We start from the raw sequence: 17033 nt of genomic DNA on the forward strand, positions 1-17033 counted from the left end.
AACAAGCATCCTCCCACTCCCTTCATTTCCCATATCTTGGTCCCTTACATATTTATCTAACTTTCCTGAAAATATGTTCATGTGGTATTGCATTCCATATTCTGAATTGGGAGGCAAAATGGAGGAGGGGTGGGTTGGGAATGTTTGTTACAGTACAGTCATGCTATCAGTAATAACTCTGTATAGGTGCACACTGCAATGTCTCTTCATTTCTCCATGCTGCTCCTGTTCAGTAATTCAGTCACTCGATGGAACTGCTTTCCATCAGCCCAGTTAGTGTCTGTTTACACCAAGCAACAACTCGGTCATCTGCAACAGCTGCAGCTTCCTCACCTCTGAGCACTACAGCCCGGCCTGACGTCAGGGACCGAGAGGAGAAAGCACTTCATGGGTCCCAGAGGAATTACTGCTACCCAGCGCCATCAAATAGATGTCAGTTGGTCAGGTTACTGCAATATGTTAATTTTAACCTTTACTGTATTAGAATTGCTTTGCAGCTTGTGATGTGTGCCTTTAAAAAAAAAGTGCAATGCTTAAAATGTATTTGCTGCTAAAATTTACTGCGCCAGTATTTTCTGAGACATAAGTCTTGAACTCTCTTGCTTGCTGTCTTACTGTTTGTACCTTAATTTTAATATTTTATTATGATCTTAAAGAAAGCTAGCTCATGCAAATAAAAAATGCATGCATACATCATGTAAATAGGGCAAAGGGACAGTGGCTCAGCTTGTAGAGCCACTGCCTCACAGCTCCCAAGATCATGGGCTCAACACTGATCACCCCATTTCTAACTGAATGTGTGGGTTTCTCCCGGAAGTCCCGGTTTCTCCCCTCGTCTCAGAGACGTGTTGGTTAGTAGGTCAATTTGCTTCTTGTAAATTGTTCCCAGTGTGTAGGTGATAGAAATTTGAGCAAGTTGTTGTGAATTTGGAGAAGAATGAAACAGCATTAGTGTAGGCACATTTGAAGGCCATTATGGAGGCTCTGGGCTAAAGGGTGTGTCCATGGTACATGGCACTGGTGAGGGGACATAGTTCTTGCTTTTACAATGACATACTTACTTTCTTTACCTGGTGGTTATGCCTTCAGTGCTAGGGCTCTGACATACACCCTCCCCTTAAAAACTGTCCTTTCTATCTCTTCTCCTTTAAGACCTACATATTCAACCATGTTTTTGGCCAAATATACTAATATCTCTTAATACAAATGAATGCCAAATTTTAACTGTTTAAAAAATTTTAACATAAAAAATTACTGTACAAAAGATACATAATATAAATACGAACTTGTAACAAAAACACATTATTCCTAAAACATGTAATTAAACCCTTGCCAAAACAGTCCACAGGGGTACTATCAACTGCTACCAATTAGTTTTGCAAACGATGACTGCGTTAATAAAGCATTTGGTTAATCTACAGATGGACATCAAAGTTTAGATTTCAAACTGTGGCAGGCTGCCATTGTATTAATGGGGATTGAGATAGTAAGAAGCAAGCTTCATAGCAAAATCATGCAAACAGATTGAGCTAAAGAATTTATATGGCTTAATCTATAAATCCAAATTCATCTGATCATCTGGCTACTTTACACACAGCAGAATCCTAAGCGATGCCCAATAAATCAGTGTCAAAAATCTCAGTTAATCTGTTACAAATCTGTCCTGCAAATTATAAACTCTGTATTACAGACAGGATTCTCCTGATAAATCAAAGAATCACAAATATAATTCAGATATTAATAAAAGTCAATAGAAATACTTCATCCAGGGAATGGTGAGAATGTGGTAGTCACTCCATCTAGGAGTGGTTAAAGACAGGAGAGATAGGTTTAAAGGGAAGCTGGATAAAAACAGAGGTAGGAATGTAAATTGATCATATTATGGTGAGAGGAAAGGAACACTTGATTAGTAGCACCTGCACAGTACACATTGGAATAAATAGTGTATTTCTGTGCAGTAAATCTTATGTAAACACGTTGTGTCAAAATGTCTTTAGTTTTTTGCTTATATAGAGACCTTATGTTTGGAAATATGGTGGTGGCTCAGTTGTTAAAGTACTGAATTAAGAATCCAGTGACCAGAGTTCGAATCCACCACAATACTTAAGGTTTAAATTACAGTATTGTTAATCCGGAATTTAAGAAATAGCTTCTAATCTCAGTAGTGATAACCATGAAACTTGGATTATTTTAACTGCCGGTTTACTGGTGCTATTTAGGTGGGAAGTATGCTATCCTCACCTACCTATGAAACAGCCCAGTGAACGACTATGTTCAAGGGGCAAGGAATGTTGGGCTTGCCTCAATGCCCACCTCCCTATCTCCCACAACCCTCCAAGAAATGAATCCCAGTAGAGATTTTCACTGGACTGACTTCAAAGTTCAAAATTCAAAGTAAATTTTATTATCAAAGTACATATATATTGCCAGATTCAACCCTGAGATTTATCTTCTTGTGGGCATACTCAGCAAATCTATAAAATAGTAACTATAACAGGATCAGTGAAAGATCAACTAAAGTGCAGAACAAAACAAACTGCAAATATAAATAGCAATAAATAATGACAACATGAGATACTGAGATAAAGACTCACTGAAAGTGAGATCTTTGGCTGTGGGAATATTTCAATGATGGGGCAAGTGAAGCTGAGTGTTGTTATCCCCTGTTATTCAAAAGCCTGATGGTTGAGGGGTAGTAACAGTTTTTGAACCTGGTGGTGCAAGTCTTGAGGCTTTTCTACTTTCTACCTATGGCAGCAGCAAGAAGAGAGCATGACCTGGGTGGTGGGGATCTCTGATGACAGATGCTGCTTTCCTACAACAGTGTTTCATGTAGATGTGCTCAATAGTTGTGAGGGCTTTGCCAATGATGTACTGGGTTGAATCCACTACTTTTTGGAGGGTTTTCATTCAAAGGCATTGGTGTTTCCATACCAGGCTGTGATTCAGCCTGACAAAATACTCTCCACCACACATCTACAGAAATTTGTCAGCTTTAGATGTGCTGAACCTCTGCAAACTACTGAGGAAGTAGAGGCGCAGTTTGCTTTATTCACAATTGCACTTACATGCTGGGTCCAGGACAGATCCTCCGAAGTAGTAACACCATCTACTGACCCTCTCCACCTCTGAAGAAGATTGGGTCATGGATCTCTTTTCCCTTTCCTATCATCTTTATTCATTTCCTTGGTCTTGCTAACATTGAGTGAGAGGTTGTTGTTAGGACACCGGTCAGCTAGATTTCCAATCTCCCTCCTATATGCTGATTCATCACCACCTTTGACGCGGGCCATGACAGTGGTGTCATCAGCAAACTTGACTATGGCATCAGAGCAGTCCTTAGCCACACAGTCAAAGGTGTAAAGTGAGTAGAGCAGGGGGCGAAGCACACAGCCTAGTGGCACACCTGTACCGGTGGAGATTGTGGAGATGTTGTTGCCAATCCACACTGACTGGGGTCTGTAAGTGAGGAAATTCAAGATCTAATTGCACAAGGAGGTATTGAGGTCAAGATCTTAGAGCTTATTGATTAATTTTGAGGGATGATGGTATTGACTGCTGAGCTGTAGTCAGTAAAGAGCATCCTGATGTAGTTAGTGAGTCATAGAAAATTACAGCACAGAAACAGGCCCTTTGGCCCATCTTGTCCATGCCAAACCATTTAAACTGCCTAGTCCTATTGACCTGCAATGGGACCATAACTCTCCATATCCCTACCATCCATGTACCTATCCAAACTTCCCTTAAACATTGAAATCACCTCTTGTGCTGGCAGCTCTTTCCATGCTCTCACGACCCCCTGAGTGAAGAAGTTCCCCCCTCATGTTCCCCTTAAACCTTTCACCTTTCACCCTTAATCCATGACCTGTAGTTGTCATCCCACTCAACCTCAGTGGAAAAAGCCTGCTTGTATTTACCCCATCTATACCCCTCATAATTGTGTATACTGCTATCAGATCTCCTCTCAATCCTCTTATGTTCCAAGTAATAAAGTCCTAACCTATTCAATCTTTTTCTATAACCGAAGTCCTCCAGACTTGGCAATAACATCCTTATAAATTTTCTCTGTAGATCTTTCCCGGGTAGGTGACCAAAACTGCCCACAATACTACAAATTAGGTCTCACTTCAGTCTTGTACAACTTTGCATGCATCTTTGCTGTCCGGATGTTCCAGGATTGAGTGAAGAGCCAATTAGGTGACATCTGCTGTGGACTTCTTGTGCTGGTAGACAAACTGGTGTAGATCCAAGTCACCTCTCAAGCTGATATGTTTCACCAACCTCTCAAGACACTTCACTTTGAGAGTGTCTTGAGAGGTTGGCGAAACATATCAGCAACAGGGCTTTCCCAGGAATAATTAGCTACCCTGACAGTTATAGGGTTCATCTTTATTTGATAATTGTCACAGGCAAAATTGGCCTCTTTAAAAAAAAAGCAGAGAAATTAAAGCTCAGAAACAGGCCATTCAGCACAATGGCAAGGTTAATAGGTAGACGGGCACAATTACAACATTTAAAAGATAGAAATATGGATGGGAAATGTTTAAAGAGACATGAGCCAAATGGGATTATAACAGATGGGCATCTTGGTTGTCATGAATGAGTTGAGCCTAAGTGGTTGTTTCTATGCTGTACAACCCTACCTTTCTATAGTCAAGACAGTCAAAGATCAACTGAGGAGGTGGAGTCGAGGTAAATCAATCACAACCCTACTGAAAAAGACACACAAACAGACGCACAAAAGGGTTCAATCACCTGTCCATTTTTAGTCCTCCTCTCACTACAGTTGAACTCCGACTATTCAGCACACCCAGGACTTTGGTGACGGCAGATTAGATTTTCTGAACTATTGGATGAGGAGTGATTTACTGGCCTGTGATTGATAGAGTTCAGAAGGGTGGGGATAGAATGCCTTTGAAACCTACTGAAAGGCCTAGCTGGAGTGGATGTGCAGAGGATGCATCCATTTGTAGGAGAATCTTGGAGAGGAGGGCACAGCGTCAGAATAAAAGCACAGTTTTAGAACTGAGATGAGGAGAAATTTCTTCATATAGAGAATGGTGAATCTGTGGAATTCGTTGCTACAGAGGACTGTGGAGGCTAAGTCATTGGATATATTTAAGGCAGAGATTGACAGATTCTTGATTGGTTAAGGGCTATGGGGAAAAAGCAAGAAAATATAATTTAAAAAGAAACCAGCTAAGATTGAGTGGCCTATTCTGCTTCTATACCTTACAGTTGTATAGTTATTGTTAATAAAATGCCAACACACCATTGATGCTACTCACCATTTACTTAAATTTCCCACAGAACCCATTAAATTTAAAGGGAGCACAGGAGCTGGGGCACTGGTGAGTTGGATGGGAGAGAGGCAAGTATTACATGGTGATGCAGACACTGAACTTGGGAATTTTGGATTGGTCGAATAGCAGATTTTGAGAGTTTTACTGCTTTTTACTCTACCTTGGCCTATCACGACATCAATCTATTCTTCTGTCGCTCTCCATAATATTCACCATTATCACTCCTCAGTGTGGCAAGTTCTACATGCTAACTTAAGTAGTTTTAACCAAGTTCTCCAGTTTTTTTTTAAAATTTATGACCAGTTTATATAATTCCTCTGATTTTCTAACCACCCACCCCGTACCAGTTGAAACATCTCCTGAAATTCTGTAATATTCATCTTACCTCTTATTTTAATCCATCTCTGTCGATGCGTGAACAACTGAGAAAGATGAGCAACAGAAAGCAATGCCATATTGACTCCTGATGAAGGGTTTCGGCCCGAAACGTCGTCACTACCTCCTCCCATAGACGCTGTCTGGCCTGCTGAGTTCTGCCAGCATTTTGTGTTTTTATTGCCATATTGTAAATTTGGTTTTCATCATCATTTTTATAGGCAATTATATTTTCATTGAAACCTGTATATTGATTTATGTAATTACATCAGTTACTCACTGTTAGCTTTGGTTTTGATGCTGCCTCTAAGAACATGTAAATGAGACCACACACATTATTTTCCAGGGATACCTTATTGCAATCCTCTGTTTCATTCACACACCTTTCAATTTAAAACAGGAACGATGTGCCTCAGATTGTACAACTTGTAAAAAAAACACTGAAAGGAGCAATTAGAGGATTTCAATAAAATATTTTACCCTAAATACATGGCAATCCCAGTTAATCTTTAATCACAGTTATCATGATAATTTCCTTGAAAGACTGAAGATATTCCTGTAGACTGATCCCAAAGGTTGTGTTGATTTATCGAATGCTAGGCATCAAAGACAATTAATTTTAACTCCTTAGCAAGCCTCTGTGCATACTGTACCCTTCAATTCTAAGCATGTAAAGGTTTATGTTTTGTCACCTTGATCAGATTGCTCACATACGTGGCCCTGGCATCCTGTATGACCGGATCCTTTTCTGAAGCACATAGAACTGTGCAGAGATAGTGAATGCTCTCATACCTATTTGAAAGCTGGGTCTCAGGGCTTTATCTCTTCCTTTCTTTGTACTCTGTGAGATACTAAAGCATCTGATAGTCCTCAGACAAAATATCTTCAATGTCAGTTTCATTACTTAACTGCAGTGAACTCTACATCATCCAATGGTCATTCAGCCAAGTTCCTCATCAAAAGAGAAAGTTAATACCTCAGGTCAAACCGAATTCTGATGCAAGGTCTTTGACCCAAAATATTAGCTCCATTTCACTTTCCAGATGATGCCTGACATGCTGGGTGCTTCTAGTTTACTGCTTTTATTTTAAACTTCTACCATCTGCAATTCTTTTGATTTTCATAAACAGACCATTTATTTATGATTTACTTCAAATTCACAGCAAAGAAGTTGGTCTTCAGCAGGAGCTAAAGAAGCATAGCTACTGGTAGAGCTCAATATTGAAGTTAACAGAACCAAATATATTTGATGCAAATCCCAACTGCTTCATGTAATGCATTGAGTGGTTGCGAGCAGATGTTTTTTTTAATATAACATATAGTTTTCACAACCATTTCATTCAAAGCGCTAGGGAGAAGACTTAATTAAAACAGAAAACAAAAGATTTTGGACTCAAGGAGAAGCAATTCAATTAAAGGCACAAATCAAAATCTCATCATCCATTGAACGTGCTCAGCTGCTCCCTCACAACTCCAATGACACGGGTTCGATTCTGACCTCTGATGTCATCTGTGTGAAGTTCCGTGCTCTCCCTGTGACCATGTGGGTTTCCTCCAGGAACTCCAGTTTCTTCCCACATCAGCAAAAGGTACAAATTGGTAGGCAGTGGCAGTGTAAGTTGCCCCCTAGTGTATAGGTGAAGGGTAGAATCTAGGGAGTGAGATCAAAGTGAGCTTTCTGTAGGATTAGTGCAAATGGTGTTCAATATATAGCATGGATCAGTGGGTTGAAGGTCCTGTTTCCATGTTGTGCGACTCTTTTCGTAGAGCAACTGACCATGTGGATTGCATATAGTATTGATCCATTTAGGTAAAGCTTGGAAACAAAGCAGAAAGGAATAGGAGGACTTGCCAATAGTTGGGAGGAGGTTCCAGTGTAGAGTTTCAACATCCATATAGGGCAGAAGACCATTAGATACAGGGGCAGAATTTGACTATTCGGCCCAACAAATCTGCTCTGCCATTCGATGACAGTTAATTTATTTTCCCTCCCAACCCCATTCTCCTGCCTTCTCCCCGTTAACCCTTGACGTCCCTACTAACAGCGCCAGGATAGCATTGATGTTAACTCAACATGATTACAGCTCGGTACTTCAGACTTCAATTCCGGCGTCCTCTATGAGAAAGTTTGCACGTTCTTCCTGTGTGTGTGCGTGCTTCTTCCAGGTGCTCTGGTTTCCTCCCACTGTCCAAAGGTGTACCGTTAGTAGGTTAGTCCATCATTGTGATTCAGCTAGGGTTAAATCGGTGCGGGGCGGCGCAGCTCGGTGGGATGGAAGGACTTGATCCACGCTGTACCGCTGAATAAATAAATAACGAAGAACCTATCAAGCACCTCTTTAAATATACCCAATGGCTCGGTATCCACAGCTGTCCTTGGCAATGATTTGCCACCCTCTGGCTAAAGAAATTCCATATCTCTTTTCTAAAGGGACATCCTTCTATTCTGAGATTATGGCCTCTGATCCTACACTTTACCACTATTCAAAATATCCTCTCCATATCCAGTCTATCCAGGCCTTTCAATTAATGACATTCCCCTCCTCATTCTTCCAAACCTCAGCAAGTACATGACCATACACTTCCCCACACGATGTTCTTCTGATCTGTTCCCAGCTTCTGTAGACTCCCTGCTTTCTCAACACTAACCTCCTCTTCACTTATCTTTGTATCATCCACAGACTTGGCCACAAAACCCTCAATTTCATCATCCAGGTCAATGTGGACCCAACACTGACCCCTGCAGAACAACCACTAGTCACCGGAGCCAACCACCCACTCTGTGCCTTTTGCCAATTAGCCAATCTTCTATCCATGCTAAGATCTTCCTGTAAAACCATGGGGTCCTATCTTGTTTAACAGTCTCATGTATGGCACCTTGTCAAAGGCCGTTTGAAAAATCAAAGCAAACAACATCTACCGACTCTCCTTTGTCTATCCTGCGTGTTATTTCCTCAAAGAATTCCAACATATTTGCCAGGCAAGATTTTCCCTCAAGGAAGCACTGTTGACTTTGGCCTATTTTATCATGTGCCTCCAAGTACCCCAAAACATTGTTAATAATGGATTCCAACATCTTACAAACCAATGAAGTCAAGCTAACTCAAAGTTCAAAGTAAAATATGTCACCATATACAACCCTGAGATTCATTTTTTGTGGGCACACTCAATAAACCTATAGAATAATAACCATAACAGTATCAATGAAAGAACATGCCAACATGGGTGTTTAACCAGTATGCAAAAGACAACAAATTGCAAATACAAAAATAAATAATAATAAAAGACCAACAAATTCAAGATGATAAATATAGAAAATGCTGAGAAAAAACAGAAACAATCCAACACATTACAGGTTCCTGTAGCAGTTCAACTCAATCTGATTACTGACAATCAAGTAGCAAATATCATTCATCAAAATCTTGCTTGAAAATACAAACTCATACATGAAATCACACCTTACTATAAATACAAGCCTGATCCAGTTTTAGAGTTGGAATAACACAAATTATATTAGGACCGATCAATTATTGCAGATAGGACAATCCATAATAACTGTCCAGGTATAATAATACAGGATAAACACACAATAAATTTAATAAATACAGCTATTCCAAGCACAAATAACTTACAGAAATCAATAAGTGAAGAACACTAGAAATATGCTAAATTAAAAGAGGAAATTGAAAAACTTTGGAACATGAACAAGGTATACATTGTCCCGATAGTAATATCACAACTGGTGTCATCCCAAAGGCCCTACACAATAGCATTAAACAATTAGTGCTACACGGTAATATCTCAGTAAATCTCCAGAAAACCACAATACTAAACACCACTAAAATAGTCTGAAAGTTCCTAACTATTGACAAATGGGCATGCTTGGCTATGACCTTAACTCAGGTTTTACCAGTTTGAGCTGAGAGAAAAAATATTATTAAATAAGCAATAAATATTGAGAACCGGAGATGAAAGAGTCCTTGAAAGCAAGTCTATTGATTGTGGGAACATTTCAATGATAGGGCAAGTGAAGTTGAGTGGTTATCCCCTTTGGTTCAAGAGCCTGATAGTTAGGGATAGTAACTGTTCCTGAATCTGGTGGTGAGCCCTTAGGCTCCTGTACCTCCTTCCTGATGGCAGCAGTGAGAAAAGAGCATGTCCTGGGTTGTGGGGGTCCCTGATATTGGGTGCTGCTTTCCTCTGAGTGTTTCATGTAGATGTGCTCAATGGAGTGGAGGGCTGCACTTGTGATTGACTCATTCTGTAGGATTTTCCATTCAAGGGCATTGCTGTTTCCATTTTAGAACGTGATGCAGCCAATCAATATACTCACCACTACACATCCATAGAAGTCTCTCATAGTTTTAGGTGTAATGCTGAATCTCCACAAACTCCTAAGGATGTAGAGGTAGTGCTATGCTTTCTTTGTAATTGCACTTCATAATGCTGGGCATAGGACAGGTACTCTGAAATGATAACACCAAGGAATTTAAAGTTGATGCTCCCATCTGATGAGAATTGGCTTATGGACCGCGCAAATCAATAATCAGCTCCTTCGTCTTGCTGACATTGAGCAAGTGGTTTTCATTATGGCACCACTCAGCCAGGTTATCAATCTCCCTCCTACATGTTGATTCATCACTGTCTTTGATTCAGCCAATGGCAGTGGTATCATCAGCAAATTTGAATATGACATTGGAGCTGTGCTAAGTCACAGGTGTAAAGTGAATAGAGCAGGGGGCTAAGTGCACATCCTGTGGTGTACTTGTGCTGATGGAAATCTTGGAGGAGATGTTTTACCAAACAGTCAGACTGGGTTCTGCAAGTGAGGAAATAGAGGATCTAATTGCACAAGGAGGCATTGAGGTTTAGAAGCTTATTGATTTTCAGGGGATATAATTTCCTGAATTTTGCCTCCTTCCCTTTTTAAAGAGTGGAATGACATTTGCAATTTTTTCTGTCCTGAGAACCATTCCAGAATCTAGTGATTCTTGAAAGATCACTACTAAAGCCTCTACAATCTCTTCAGAACACTAGGACCAACACAGGTGACTGATCTTCAAGCCTTTTAACTCACAAGTACCTCCTCCTTAGTAAATAGCAACTAAACTCACTTAAGCCTCCTCACAATCTCGAATTTCTGGTACGGTGCTGGTGTCATCCACAGTGAAGGCTGATGCAAAATACTTATTCAGTTCATCCACTATTTCTTTGCTCCCCATTACTACCTCTCCAGTTTCATTTTTCAGTGGTACAATGCCTACTCTTGCCTCTTTTACTCTAATTATCTGGAAAAAATAATTGGTATCCTTGTAGTATTGGCTAGCTTACATTCATACTTTTCTCTTTTCTCTCACTATTGCATCTTCTAACGTCTCACTAATTTTTGCTGAATTTTAAGTCCTGTTTACTTTTATACTGTCTTTGATTTCCTTTGTCAGCCACAGTTGCCACATCCTCCTCTGGGTGCACTGCTTCTTCCCTGGGTTGAACTGATCCTGCATTCTTCTGAGTTACTCCCAGAAAGTTCAGCTATTGCTACTCTACCATCATCTCTGCTGGAGTCCTCTTCCAATTACCTTTGACCAGCTCCTCTTTCATGCTTCACTCAACTGTGATGGCAACATGTTCAATTTTAACTTCTCCCTCTCAAACCACAGGATGTACTCTATCATATTATGATCACTCTCTTAAGAGCCCCTTTACCTTAGGTTCCCTAATCAAATACAGTTCATTGCACAACAGCCAATTGAAAATTGTCTTTTCTCTCGTGTGCTTAAGCACAAGTCTCTCATAGGCATTCTACAAATTCCTTCTCTTAGAATCCAGCACCAGACTGATTATTCCCAGTCTACTTGCATATTGAAACTCCCCTAATAATTGTAACATGGTCCTTTTTACATGCCTTTTTTATCTTTTGTTGTAATTTATATCCCACATTCTGGCTACTACTCAGAAGCCTGCATCAGGGTCCTTTTATCCTTGCAGTTTCTTAGCTCTACCCAGGTTCCTGATCCTATATCACTTCTCTTTAAGGAAATGATTTCACTTCTTTACCCACAAAGCTACTCCACCTCCTCTGCGCACCTGCCTGTTTTCACGATATGAACTGAATCCTTGGATGTTTAGCTCCCCGCTGTGATCTTTCAGCCATGACTCAGTGATGCCCATGTCGTACCTGACAATTTCTAACTGCGTGACAAGATAACCCATCTTATATCCTATAGCGTGTGCATTCAAATATAACACCTTTAGTCCTGTATTCACCAACCTCCTTCTCAATTTTGACTCCACATTGCCTGAAGCTGTATTTTTATCCTTAATAAATTTTGTTTTATCCTTTATACTGGAGATTTCAGTCATTTCTCCTGCACCCGCCTTACCTTTTACTTTATCCATATAGTATGTTGAACCCACACCCCCACTATTTAGCTTACAGCCCTATCTACAGCTCCAGCATGTTCTAGGTGCAGCCCTCTCATTGGAACAGCTCCCTTCTTCCCCAATAATGACGCCAATGCCCCACAAATTCAAACCCACTTCTCCCACACCAAATTTCGAGCAACACATTTAACTCTGATCTTACTAACCTTATGTCAATTTGCAAATGACCCATGTAACAATCCAGAGATTACCACCTTTTTGGTTCTGCATTTTAGTCTCGTCCCCAGATGCTCGAATTTCCTTGGCAGAACCTTTCCTTGTTCTTCCTACATTATTGGTACTCACATGGACCACGACAACTGATCTTTCCCCCTCACTCCAATTTCCTCTGTAGGTCAGATGAGATGTACCTAACCCAGGCAATATAGCCTTTGGGACGCTCCGTCCTTGCATTCACTGTGATTTGTGTCTATTCCCCTGACTGTACATTCTCCAGTAATGATTACATGTATTTTTCTTCCCCCTTTCTTGTGGTTGTCAAGAACCGCAATGGGGTTCACCAACTCCCACATCACGCACCCACATCCGGCAGCCCCATTTCATGCAATTATCTGTAATTTGGTGTGCTTTTTTGAAAATTTAAGTATTTAAAAATAAACCATACTTGTTTTTACCTGCTTCTCACCTACACCTCCTCACCAAAGGGTCTCAAGCCAATATCTCTCATTTCTACACTGCCTCACTTGCACACTGGCCGCTCCAAAATGGCTGCTCTGCTTCACCATACCTTATTCCTATTGGCCAAGTTACCCCCCCCCCCCCCCCCCCACACACACACACACACACACACACACACAAAAGCTCTTCCCCTCCGCTCCTCTGACTGCTGCACGGAGAAAAACAACTCGAGAATAGACGAGTATCTTGTTTCTATTGTGCAAATCTTGCATTGTACTGAGGAATACGTAGCCCTCATCAAAACTTTAACCCCCTGTTGTAGAGTGAACATCTATTACCCATTCACACAAAAATAGACATCAAAAGGGATGTTAATGTAATTTTAAATATGATTTGCCTTAATATTTCAGCAGGATTTTAACCAATCAGCAAGAGGAGAGATTCCACTTCCTCTCCACCAATGTACTCATTCATCTGCCTTAACTTGTTCGCGCATTGAACAACCGAACAAAAAGGTGGCTCAGTAGCCTAGCATATTACTGCGCCAGTGACCCAGGTTCGATTCCCGCCGCTGTCTGTAAGGGGTTTGTATGTTTTCCCCATGTGCTCTGGTTTCCTCCCATATTCCAAGACATATGGATTAGTAGGTTAATTGGTCACATGGGATGTAAATAGGCTGCACAGACTGGTTGGGCCCAAGGGCCAGCTACTGTGCTGTATCTCTAAATAAATAAAAAATTAAAAAAACTACTTTAACTCCACTTTCTTCAGATCAAAGACGTGGTGTTGCAAGGACCCAAGGGTCACCTGCCTTTTCCTTGGATGCTGTTTCATTGTAGAAGAGTGCTTTCAGTTCACATATGGGCCCTGCCCTTCTCTTTCATCGGTTCATGGATAACTGTATTGGTGTTGCCTCATTCATTCACAGAGAACTCAAATTTCATTACTTTTCCTGCCAAATTTCACCATCCTCTTCCTTTCACATGGCTTACAATAACTCTTCCCTTCCTGGATGGTAATCTCAATCCTGAGAGTTATTCAGCAACTGATATCCTTTACATGTCCACAGCCATCCTGCACATGTGTCTTCCCCTCTGCCTCTGGTAACAATGCCAATTCATTTTCCCAATTCCTGTCTCCATCATATCCGAGTTATTAATATACCTTTCCATCTTCCTGCACCATAGGTTCACTCCACCATATTTGACATAACTATTGACGCCATTTATTTCCTGTATCTCTGCTGGAGAGAGCAGAAAGAGATGCCCAGTCTTACTTTCTATTCTGCATTTTACGAGTTATGCTTTGCATATTCTGCCACCTTCAGAATTGTTTTCCCCATTCAGCATTGCAAAGGCATGACTTCCTGAGCAACTCCTTGGCTAGCTCAATTACTTGCCCTCTTACAGCACTGTCCTATGCCACTGCAGGACCTGAAGTACCTATCCCAATTCATACCGGGACCCAAAGATTCCTTCCAGATGAAGCAGCAGTTCATTGTGAGAAATTTTGGGCCCCATATTGAAAAGATTTGCTGACGTTGGAGGGCCCAGAAGAGGTTCACAAGAGTAATTCCAGAAAGAAAAGGTTTAATGTACAAGGGTTTGATGTCTCTGGGCTTATACTGTACAGCTCAGTAAAATGAAGGATCTCATAGAAACCCACCAAATACTGAAAAGCCTGGACAGAATGGGTATGGAGATGTTTACATTAGGAGACTCGAGGAGCTGAGCCTCAGAAAAAAGGAATAATAAACTTTATAACTGAGGTGGAAGCTCTTCAGTACCTCACCTTCAAGACCCTATCAAATTCTACATCTTCAGGTAACTCATCATGCCTGTATCAGAACTGGTCGATTCTTGCTCCAGATTTTCCTCCATTAACAAAGGCTGACCTGCCTGCCATACACCTCAGCATTTTGCAAATTTTACATTTGTGCTCACTTGATAGCTGCCCTCATGTCATTATATTTGTGTTCCTTTGTTCAAGATCTTTCCCCTCATGACTGATGAGTCAATCTACTGTTCATCCCAATGAAAACCCTCACCTTATCCATTAAATAATTTCCCCTTTTGTTTATAAATCAATGTCTTCCACAACAAAATATTGTAAGCTCGCTTGGAGACACAAGCGTCGACAGATACTGGAACCTGCAGCATCGAACAATTTCAGAATTTGATTTAATAGCACCAGCATATGTTGTGAAATTCGTTCTTTACTGCAGCAGTACACAATAAGGGAAAAAACATGAATTACAGTCAACATATTACATAGTCAAAATAAGTAATGCAAAAATAAAAAATTTAGAAGTGGTGAGGCAGTGTCCATGGGTTCAATGTCCATTCAGAAATCGGGTGGCAGAGGGGAAGAAGCTGTTCTTGAGTCATTGACTGTGTTCCTCCTTCCTGATGGTAGCAATGAGAACAGGGCAGGTCTTTGGTGATGGGTAGGCTTAATAATGGATGCCACCTTTTTAAGGCATTGGTCCTTGAAAATGCCCTTGATACTACAGAGGCTAGTGCCATGATGGAGCTGACTAGGTTATTTTGATCCGGTGCAGTAGCGCCCCCCCCCCCCCACCCCCATACCAGACAGTGATGCATCCGGTTGGAATGCTCTCCCTGGTACAACAATTATCGGAACTTAGTGGGTTGAAGCATCAATGGGGGGGGGGGGGGGGGGAGGTGTTGGGGCAGAGGGTAAATTTATTGTCAATGTTGAGTTGAAACTCTGAGGATCCAAAACATCAACAATTCCTTTCCTCCCATAGAAGCAGCTCAACCCCGAGTTACTCCAGCAGATTTACTGCTGTTAAAAACTTGCTTCCTTGCTTTCCCTGTTTTGGCACGGGGTTTTGAATCTGATGTTAACTGTTTCCCTTTCCACAGACACCTCCTGAGCTGCTGAATTTCCAACATTTTCTGTTTCTAACTCTCATGCTTATTTCCAATAATTATTTAACCTGTCTCAGTGGGGTGGTCTTTAGGACCCAGCAGAACCCTGGATCTTATTTAACCTGTCTCAGTGGGGTGGTCTTTAGGACCCAGCATAACCTTGGATCTTATTTAACCTGTCTCAGTGGGGTGGTCTTTAGGACCCAGCAGAACCCTGGATCTTATTTAACCTGTCCCAGTCTGGTGGACATTAGGACCCGGCGCAGCTCTGAATCCACAGTGTTTCTGTTCACAAAAATAATCATGATCATGATTGAAAATAAAGTGCAAGTAATAAATTGATCAGAAAGAGGTGAAACTCCATCAGTCATCGGAAAAGCGTTAGACTACAGTCGGTCAACGATCAGAACAATTTTAATGGAGCACGTGAAAGGTCCTGCCCCGATGAAAGCTACAATTATTACTAAGCAACGCAGTGGTTTAATTATTGAAATACATACATTTCTTGTGTTTTATTTGCATAGAAAGGTAAAATACATACTATATACAAAGACAAACTTTTGACTAAATGACGCTAAATACCGGATGTACCTGTTCTGACTTCAAATCCGACTTAAAGACAGACTCAGGAATGGTACTCATTCATAACTCAAGAACTGCCTGTACTTCTAAATCATCTCTAGATTACTTATAATACCTAATACAATGTAAATGCTATGTAAATAATTGTTATACTGTATTTTATAGGGAATAATAAAAAGAAAAAGTAGTCTGTACATGCTCAAACAACGAGTGCTGGAGAGAGAACTTCCGGGTTTTCCCGATCCGCGGTTGGTTGAATCTGTGCATGCATAATCCGCGGATAAGGAGGGCTGACTGTATAATAATATTAACTAAAGCACAGAATATTAATATACACAATAATAATTTACCAATGTGCAAAACTGTGCTTTAATAATTTACAAAATAATAAAACAGAGACCAGTGTACTATGATGTGTGTTCTCCTGTTGCCCGGAGATGAACTGTTGTATATGCTTGTTGCATTTGGTAGGAAAGAGTTTCTGTATCGAACCTTGAAACAGCAGAGCTGAAAGACTGTTCGAAAGGGTGCCCCGCTGCTTATTCAGTCAGTCATCAAGAGGATATGCCTGATTGTCCATAATGGATAACAGTTTGTTTAGTGACCTCCTCTCCACCAACTCAAAAGAACCCAGGTTGTAGCCAAGGACACAACCAGCTTTTTTTGATGAGCTTATTTAGTCTTTTGCATCACCGGCACTGATTCTGCTACCCTAACAAACTTGTCCACCAGTCCTCTGTACTCCGATTCCTGCCCATCTCCAACACACCCAGCCACTACAGCATCAGAGAACTTATGCAAGTGAGAAGTCTCAGAG

This window comes from Hemitrygon akajei, chromosome 6 (assembly GCF_048418815.1).
Source record: "Hemitrygon akajei chromosome 6, sHemAka1.3, whole genome shotgun sequence".
Taxonomy (NCBI): domain Eukaryota; kingdom Metazoa; phylum Chordata; class Chondrichthyes; order Myliobatiformes; family Dasyatidae; genus Hemitrygon; species Hemitrygon akajei.